Here is a 9355-nt window from a genome sequence, read left to right as displayed (position 1 = left end):
AAGGTATTAATACCTTAATATCAATCAGTACCCATTTGCCTCTCTTACCCATCCATAAATCTGGGAAAAGGTAATTCAACTGATATGTTACTGGCAGCTCCAGAAACATTTCTCTGGGTTCCAAAAAAAAAAAATCTATTACATCCAGATTCATTTAAAATTGGCATTGTTGATATGCCTCTATTGACCAATAAATGAATCATTGAGACTTATGTTAGCTGAATGTTTCATTTTGCTTTATATATTGAGGTGTTGCTAAATGGCCCAGCTGAGATATGTGATAGGTATATTTAATCCAACATCCAAGGATTCCCTTTTTAAACAGTATGAAAATGCATTCTGGCCAGAAGTATTTTCAGACTTTGATTTTTAGCACAAAAAAAAAAGTTAATAACCATGTGAAAATCACATTTGGTCTGCAGACATTCACAGATAGTGAACTCTTTGACCTCATTAGGTTTAGGTAGTAGCTGATGAAATGTAGCAGATTGAAAACAGCCCAAATACTTCTTTTTGGATGAAATATTTGAGCCTCACCACAGGATGTAATGATAACCAAAATGTATTAGATGGATTCAAGAAAAGACAAGATCAAAATACTAAATTATTGATAGATAATTGCCTGCCTGTTTGTTCTCAAATGGGTCACAATCTAAACAATTCTAGGCTAGTGCATTTTGTTGCATTTATTACCGTTCTGTCAGAAGGGGACTTGTCTTACCCAAAAAGGTAAGAAGGTTTTCAGTTAAAACTATTAGTCTTCTTCCTAAAGAAATGGTTTTCCTTCACCATGACCACCGTGGTTGGGTCTAATCCAATCCAGAAAGGCAATATTTGTGTAAAGATTTGAGTTGGTGGCATATACAGTTGTTGTTATTTGTATGCAGTTGGGTGCCCCTCTTTCTCCAATGGATTTGAAACACATATTTGAACACATACATAGCAGCCAACTATTTTGAGAAATATAAAGGAATGTGCTACTCAAAGAAATAACTGAATTCTGATAGGAATGATCTGATAGACTGAATATGAACTATTAAAAAATCTGATATCCTGTTAGAAGCAAAGGAAGTTGCCTTATACAGTCTGTTTTTACAAGTATCATATTTTCAGGCTGACATATTCTTGTAGAGGTTTTTCTGCTTATCAGTCACCTGATCCTTTTCATTGCAGGTTTGAAGTTAGCGTGTCCTACATGGAGAGCATCTGCTATACTACTGAGCTAGGATCTCTCCAATGTTGCTGAGAAAGGGCACTGGGTTATCTAATTGTACTTGCAAGCTCCTCTCCCCCACTGTGTACCCCCACTCGTTCTTGAACAGTCTTCGTGATATACAAAGAATAATCTTAGCTTAGATGTCTTGCCATGCCTGTAACATTCCAAAGGAAATATTTGAAGACACATGCTCATTTCATGTGTAGAGGCAAAACAGTCTTCTTAACTTGATATGTTCTCATTGAGATTGAGCCAATTGTTCATTGTTAGTGATTCACACTCTAACTCCAGGCTTAATATAATGATGTGGTGCATTATAAACATCATGTGGCTTTTCCTGCCACCACTGAATATGAAAATGAATAGATCATAAGATTACTAGTTTGTTTTAAACAGTATCCACAAGCTAGCTGTGCCTATGGCTTAGTGTCTCCACTTAGTACTGAGCTACTAGCCTGACACTTGACATTTTCTGCCACTTATAAAAAAAGGTCCACTAATGCAGAAATGGTTACTGGGCAATCATAACACAGCAGAATCTGGAGGTAGAAGGCTAGTGGACATTGGTGTGTTTTTCAGAAGGTTCAGTTTCCATCCCTGGTGTCCCAACTGCTGATGAAAGATTTGTGTCTGAAACTATGGAAAGCTAGACAAATCTGAGCTACATGGATTGATGCTATGACTTGGTATTAGGCAGCTTTTTATGACTCCCTTTGTCTCCACTCTTTTTTTTTTCCTGTTAACATTAAATTAGCACATCTATAGGATTTTTGGTGGTTAGATTCATTATGGCTTATCTCAGCTGAAAATGAAAGCCCAGCAGCTTTCAAAGAGAGGGCATCCTACTTAGGGTCTGCCCTAAGTAGGATGCCCTCTCTCTTAGGTAAAGATGTGGCTTCAGCAATGAAATCATTAAAAACTTTCTCTATAAACCTCAAATCACCCTTTCTCAGCAGAACAAACTATCAGATCAGACTAATTACTCTGCTGAATTCACTGAGCCAAAATATATTGGGGCAAATGCTTGTCACAGTGGCTTTGAACTGCACTGGTAGAGAAACCTTCAATCTTACCATAAATGTTTCCTCCTGGAGACTGAAATTCTGAACGTTTCAAGTACTAGACCTCACAGCACTTTTGTGAACTCAGTGCTGGAATTGGTCCTAAGAACATAAGGACAATGCTGCTGGGTCATACCGAGATCCATCTTATTCCAGAAGGTTGTTTCCACAGTGGCCAACCAAATGTCTCTGAAGCCCCTGCAAACTGGAAATGAACACATACCAATTTCCTACCCTGTTGTTCTCCTGGCTTCCTCACCAGTAGCTAACCCCAACTTGGTACTTAAATTTGGATATGAGTAAGCAGTGTCCTCCTCCCCTGCTGAACTCCCTCACAAAGCTCCCCTGTTTCCCTTCCTCTTTACAAAGCATGCTGGCTGGGAATGTATCCATGAGCCCCTCAAGTTATATATACAAAGAAGTATCTTGATTATTGTACCCAGAAAATAAGATGGAATTTTAAAGTTTGTGGTCAGACCTTTTTCCTATGCCTCATCCTAATCTTAATGAGTATTTCTCCAGAAGCAACTGCCTGCGTATTTAGCCAGGACTCTACAAAAGCTGAGGTGAGGCACATAAGCTGAATTCTTGCCTAATCGCTTTCAAGTTATCTGTTCAACACCTCCTTTGGGCTTGAGCCCAGACATATTCAAGTGAAAAGATCCTATAGCATATGAGAAGAATGGAGAGCAATTGTTGTTGAAGAACGTTAGTACTCCTCACTCTTACCTACGGGGTGCAATTCTAGGGTATATTTCGGAGAACTATAATTCAGTTAATCCTGATGAGCCAGAACTTTCCCTTTTCCCTTTTATATGAGATGCAACTCCAAGGCTATCTTTGGTTGTTTGCACCTTGTTCCAGTGCCAAAGAAGAATCAGGAGGTGTACCATCAGGATCTTATAGTTTGCAATTGACAGTGAGATCTTCTGTAATCTGATGCCTTTTCCATTCTACGATGACATGAGTTCTTCCCTAACCACCTTCTGTCTACTCCCACACCCTTAATGGCTGACTACAACCAGTAGATCTGCTTTGAATTGCAGTCACAATTAATAACTGCAGGGGAAAACCTTTCACATGAGTTTCAGTACTTCACAAATGAGTTTACAAAGTGTATATTTTCTGTAGCTTCAACCATTTCCTTGGGTTCAGTATTAACAGTTTTCCACAAATGGAGCTCTATCATAAGTTTGGCATTCATAAGAAAGTTCCCTTCTTCGATGCATTGTATTGCATTGAAAAAACAAACAGGTTACCTAGTTAAACTCCCACTCCCCCAATTACAGCATTTCCCCCAATTTTTCTCTTTAGAAATGACAAGAGTTCTGATAGCATGTGCTATGTGAATAGTTAACATTTATTATTAATTGATACTCTAATTAAAGCCATGCCAGGGCTTTCCATTAGCTTACTCTCAAATTTTGACAGAGCTGTCTGTCTGGTTTTAATCAAAACCAAATGGCAATCTGAGTTCCCAGGCTGGAGCAACTAAGAGGAAATCGTTCTGAGGAGGCAGAAGAAAGCAGAAAAGATAAACAGCAGATAGTTTCACCAAATCTGTATAGAATGGAGGATGTAGATGCTGTGGGTTGCTTCAGAGATATGATTCAAGCAGCCTGTCAGATTGCAAAAGGGTAGTTACAAGTGCTTTATGTCAGCTGAATTGTAATGTGATCAAGATGGAGTCTATCTTCATGCTTTCCCAGACTCTGGAGAATTCTTCATAGAGGTAACGTGGTACACGTACATACGAACTGTAACTGATTTTAATGCCATTTTTTGTTCTTTTTGTTTATGCCATTTCCCTTCATTTTTATCAGCTCATTAATAGAATATTGCCATTAAAATTCATCTCCCTAATCTGTAGCTATTACCTATCATTTTTACCTCTTTCTTGACTAACTCGGTCTCACTCTTTGCTGGCTGTACTAAATTGCTTTTAAAAGTTGGCTATGGGTATATATTATGTATGAACTGCATACTTTCAGAGTTGTGTTTGCATTAAGGAGCAAGTCAAGAAAATCAACATTCAGAATATGTGCCTGGGTTCATAAAATGCCACACTTTTAGAAAATTTGGGAAATTAGGAAAGGCTGTTGTAAATCAGAGTTTTCTAACGTGTAACCAGAGTTTTCTTCCCATCTCATTTTTTTCCTCTCTCTCCCTCTCACTCTCTTTCTCTCTCGCACACACCCACATGCACACACTTTCACAAGCCTACTACTCAACAGCAGGAAATACTTTTGAAGCAATCTGGACCTACTTCTCGGAGGCCCCATCTCACAAAACATCAGCCTGCGTTTAGTAGACAAAAGTAACGAGAGAGAGGTTGGTCAAATTCCACTTCGTTAAGGCTCCCTCCAGCTGCAGAATATGTTTTGGTCAGAATCACACTTTTAGAGCAAAAGTGCTGAGAATAGAGCAATGATCTCAGCTATGAAATCTGAACTTTATGCTAGTGGTGGCTGAGACGGATTCTGGGTGGGTTCCCCCTTCCCTGCCCTCCCTTTTTGTATACACAGCCAGAGTATTCAGAGAAGTAATTTTGACTATTTCTACCTCCTTGCCATTCTATGAGGTCAACCTGGAAGCTTTTTACTTTTAAAAATATATAACAAAGCTGATCTGAAATATACAGAAGTTTTCTGGAATCCGTTAAGCCAAACACCAGGACTCTGTAGTGAATCTTTCAGCGCTGAGGATTTCAACTGTATCACTGGACTGAAAAAAGTCACAGTAAGTGGAATCTTGCATGCCAGCAGTGTCTTTAAATCTTTCTGTCTCACATACCCATTTATACCTATAATCTAAACCAAACTCTTCTTTCCTTTTTTAAAAAAGCAAATTCCCTACATTTATATCCATTTAGAAATAACACTCACAATGTCTGATCTTTACAATGAATATAAAGCCAAGAAATTGGAATAGAGTTTCTGTTTGTTTGTTTGTTTTACTACCAATAAGAAAAATAGGCATTGGATTAAAAAGCCACATAACCCTTTGGTTAACATGCTGATTTATGATGCTTATTTAGAAACAAATCCCACTGAGTTTGACAAGATGTGCTTCTAGGTAAGTCTATGCCAGATTTCAGCCTTTGCTGTTCTTATCAGCCATCTAACTTCAGAGCTTGGTTTCCCCCACCCCCAGCGCACCCACCCAAATTGTGATATAAGTCTGTCTGTAATGGAATATCTGAATGTGAAGTTACCAAACTGATCACATTCACTGCCAAATGCAACAATTAACAAGGAATTGTTTTAAAAATACATGTAATTTAAGAAATTATTTGTCATGATACCTGCCAATCATTGTTTTCAGGCAAGGAGGAAGGATGGACTCCTAATATTCTAATATTGCCTATAATACAAGCTAAAGTTTTGATTCAAAACTCCATTTTAGTTTCTTCCAAGTGCAAAAAGTTGTTTCATGCCCTAAATGGAGCCATTACAAAATTGAGATTCTTTGTCATATATAAAATCCTAGCTGCAAAGAAAATGTGTTCAAGAATGCCAACCGTTGATTAATAAAGATTTAGCTGGTTATCAAATGTTTGCTGAGATTTGAGAGAAACTGTTAGATTTAGAAGTAGATTAAAAGTCAATGATTCTGAGTAAAATGCCATTTATATCAATCCCTCTCCCTTCTTGGTCTAAAATAAAAGATGACAGAGGATATGGACAGTATGATGTTTTCCATATGTCATTAAAAATCACAGTATTGTTTATTGAACAACTATTAACTGATTACAATTTGGAATCTAAGGGCCATAATTTACTACAGTGTTAAGAGGTGCTTAAAGAGATTGTGCTTAGTGATATGCCGGATTGATCACTAAAATGTTTAGCTAAAGTTAAACAATGGTCTTGATGCTTCTTGCTACTGTCCTATGGAAAGAAGAATAGTAATTGAAATAATTCCTGTATCATTCTGTGTTTAATTGATACTTACTTGATATTTAGCTCCATTGAAATCAATGGAGATCAGTTGTCAGTATTTTTTTATAAGTGAGTATCTTATTAGGGTCATGCAGTCTCTGCTTAGCATCCTATTTCCATCAGCAGCCAGACAGATACTTCTGTGAGAGAGAGAGAGAGAGCTCTGGCTGGCTGTCTCCAGCAGCTGATATCAGAGGAGACTATACATAAAGGTTTTATTCTGCTTTCAGAGCTGCTAGAACCCCTGCTTACGAAATCACTATATCTCTATTTCATTATTTTATTACTGTTGCCATAAAAGCCAACTTAAGTATTGGCTCTTTATAGAGAATCTGCCATATGTTATCTATCTAGACTTCGCCACACCCTTTGGTAGGGATCAATTAAGGAGTGGTGCTGCCCATCATTGTCCTACCTACTATGGTCCTAGTCAATATCACAGTTATGAGAGATGATATCAGTTGCAGACCAATTAACATCTAGAAGGCCATATATGTACCACTATGCAGGGCTCTGAAGGAGCACTTCAGTTTGACAAAGCACAAAGTATCTTGTCCAGGAGAAGCAATGTTCTGCTGCAAAGCAGAACAGTGTTTTGATATGACCATTGAAAGTGGGTTGTACAGTATGTGTGTGCTACACATGAATGCAAGTTGCTTTTGATGAATTAAGGTAGAATGTCAAGTAGGAATGCTCCCTCCTCAGTGCTTTGTCAACATGAAGCAATCCACCTTATTGTGGCAGGGTGATTTGTAAAGCAGAGGGATCACCTCCATGGGATAGAGGATCCTATCAAGGTAGATGCTGCCAACCTGTATACACATAAGATGTCTCTCAAATGCTTTAAAAATCTTAAATCAATACAACAAATAAACATGTAATCTCAATGATTGCAGGAGGGCTTAAAACTGACAACTGCAATGTAATGAACAGGTTCACTGCTTGCATGTCAAAGGGGTTATTTGACTGCATTCTAAGGATTGCAAGTTTCATTTAAAATGCTTGGTTAAGCCTTCATGAAATGTCATTCTAAAGTCGTACAAAATTTAGGGGCCAAGCATTGGACTTTGGCACTCCATCACAGCAGAGAACAGCACACAGCCAACCTTGACTGATTGCAAAAAACTAAGCAGATAGATCTGATGAGAGACCAGTATGACATCCCCCTTATGATAAGTTAGACTGGGAAATAAAATTCTTGGAAGAAGGCAATAGCAAATCACATCTGTACTGCTACCAAGAAAACTTAACATCATTTTCATGTAGACCCCAGGATTTGGACTTCAGGGAGGCTTTAGTTTTTTATTAGCTCCTTACATAAATCCCATGACTAGACTTTTTTTATATCCATACCCTATTCTGTGCTACTTAGACAGAATACAGCTTTACAAACAGAATAGTGAGCCTTCAATATCACCCTTTTTCCTTTCTCCATTTGCCTCCTTTCTTGCCTATTCTGCTGTTGGCCTTAGCTTCAGAAACCTTTGGCACTTCACATTTTGTAAGCCAAATAAATTGCAATTAGTGGATGCTTGCCAATATACTTAACTTGTGTAATTTGTTTTGAATGTAGAATTTGGATTTCCTTGAAGCAAAATCTGGATTATTTTGGCATTACCTCTACACAGAAAATCATGAAAGCTTTCTTTGTAGGCTGTGTCAAAATGGTATGTGTATATGCAGTTCAGGTATCTAATTTTTAACATGCCTAACCATAACTCAAAGACTGACCATAAATTTTATTGTCTGCTATGTGCTGTGCATGGCTCTTCCAGCAAGAGAAGGATGGCTGGAAAGACCCAGAAGGAAGAGCAAAGATCAGCTATGTTAGCATCTAATTTTGCCCCGTGCTCATTTTGAATCCATTGCTTCTGTCTCTGAGAAACATTCACATATTAGCCCACTAAGGCTTCTATGCAGTGAAGAGATATAAACTGTGTGAATATTTTCCTGTATACAAGCTAACTTGATGCAATTAAGTTTTGTGTAGTGCTTAAGGTGGTGGCCTAGAAACCAGGAGACTGGGAGTTCTAGTCCCACCTTAGGCATGAAAATTGGCTGGGTGACCTTGGGCCAGTCCCTCTCTCTCAGCCCAACTCACCTCACAGGGTGGCTGTTGTGGGGAAAATAATAGTATTAGGCATGTTCACCACCTTGAGTTGACCATATATAAAAAAGGTGAGATAAAAATCTAATAATAATAGTAATTGAGAAATTTTAGGTTACAGTAAACAACTTTCTCCCAAAGCAGCAGCAACAGAATAACCAGCCTAAGTTATAATGGGAGGATGTCATGGGGACGGAAGGAGGGAAGAGAAGAATCCTGTTGCCTACCGGAGACATCATTTCCACCTCCAGTCTCTTCGTATGATAATAACTCCAAAAAGTGAAACTATGGAACTGATATCTAGCTTGATTGAGTAGTAATAAGAATAAAATTGCATTTCCAGAAGCATTATTTCCTGGGCAGTCTATCAGCCAATACAAGTTTATAAAAGACTATGGAAGCTATAACTACTTCCTTCCTAGAAATTTTCTTGTTTCCAGAGTATTTTTTTTTCTTCCATATGGTTACAGAGTTACAAGAGTTTTCCATGTGTGTGCCGTCATTGATATATAGTTCAATATGTGATATGCTGCTCTGCATAGCTAGCAAATAGTATACTGATAATTTCCTAGTTGTTTATATTTTCATTCACACATGGAGACATGCCCATTCACATGCATTCTGTTTAGTCCTGTACATTGTTTATTCAGAAGTAAGTTTAGAAGGGACTTAACTCAGAGATAAATCTGAATTTGATTACACATTAAAGCTTCTAATTTTCCATGTTTACTTTTGAACTTTTGTCATTTCCTGACAAAAGATTTCATCTTTGAAGTTTGTGAGACTTAGGATAGCTTTTATGGGAATATTCTAGCCAACAGAACTTTCCTGTAAAATTCTGACAAACCAATATCTGTGCTGAAGATGTAGGCATTTCAAAAATTCTGTTTGCCTTGCTGACAGGTATCAAAATATACTAAGCCACTTTTGGAATACTTCAGAGTATACAAAGAGGACTGTAAGATGACTCCTAACAAATAAGGGACCAGATTCCCACAAGAAAGAAGAAAACTAACAGACACATGGCAAG

At 37.9% G+C, this 9355-nt stretch overlaps 1 protein-coding gene across 1 annotated transcript in view; it reads left to right on the top strand.

Annotated features, from left to right (window-relative positions):
• Positions 1-4650: 4650 nt before the first annotated feature.
• Positions 4651-9355, top strand: part of DLC1 (DLC1 Rho GTPase activating protein) — a 283634-nt gene continuing 278929 nt past the window's right edge. The window contains exon 1 of the mRNA XM_063310381.1: positions 4651-5016. The gene's annotated coding sequence lies outside the window, so the exon portion shown is untranslated. The remainder of the gene's footprint in view (positions 5017-9355) is intronic.

This window comes from Candoia aspera, chromosome 8, assembly GCF_035149785.1.
Source record: "Candoia aspera isolate rCanAsp1 chromosome 8, rCanAsp1.hap2, whole genome shotgun sequence".
NCBI classification, from domain to species: domain Eukaryota; kingdom Metazoa; phylum Chordata; class Lepidosauria; order Squamata; family Boidae; genus Candoia; species Candoia aspera.
This window is presented reverse-complemented; position numbering and strand designations above follow the sequence as displayed.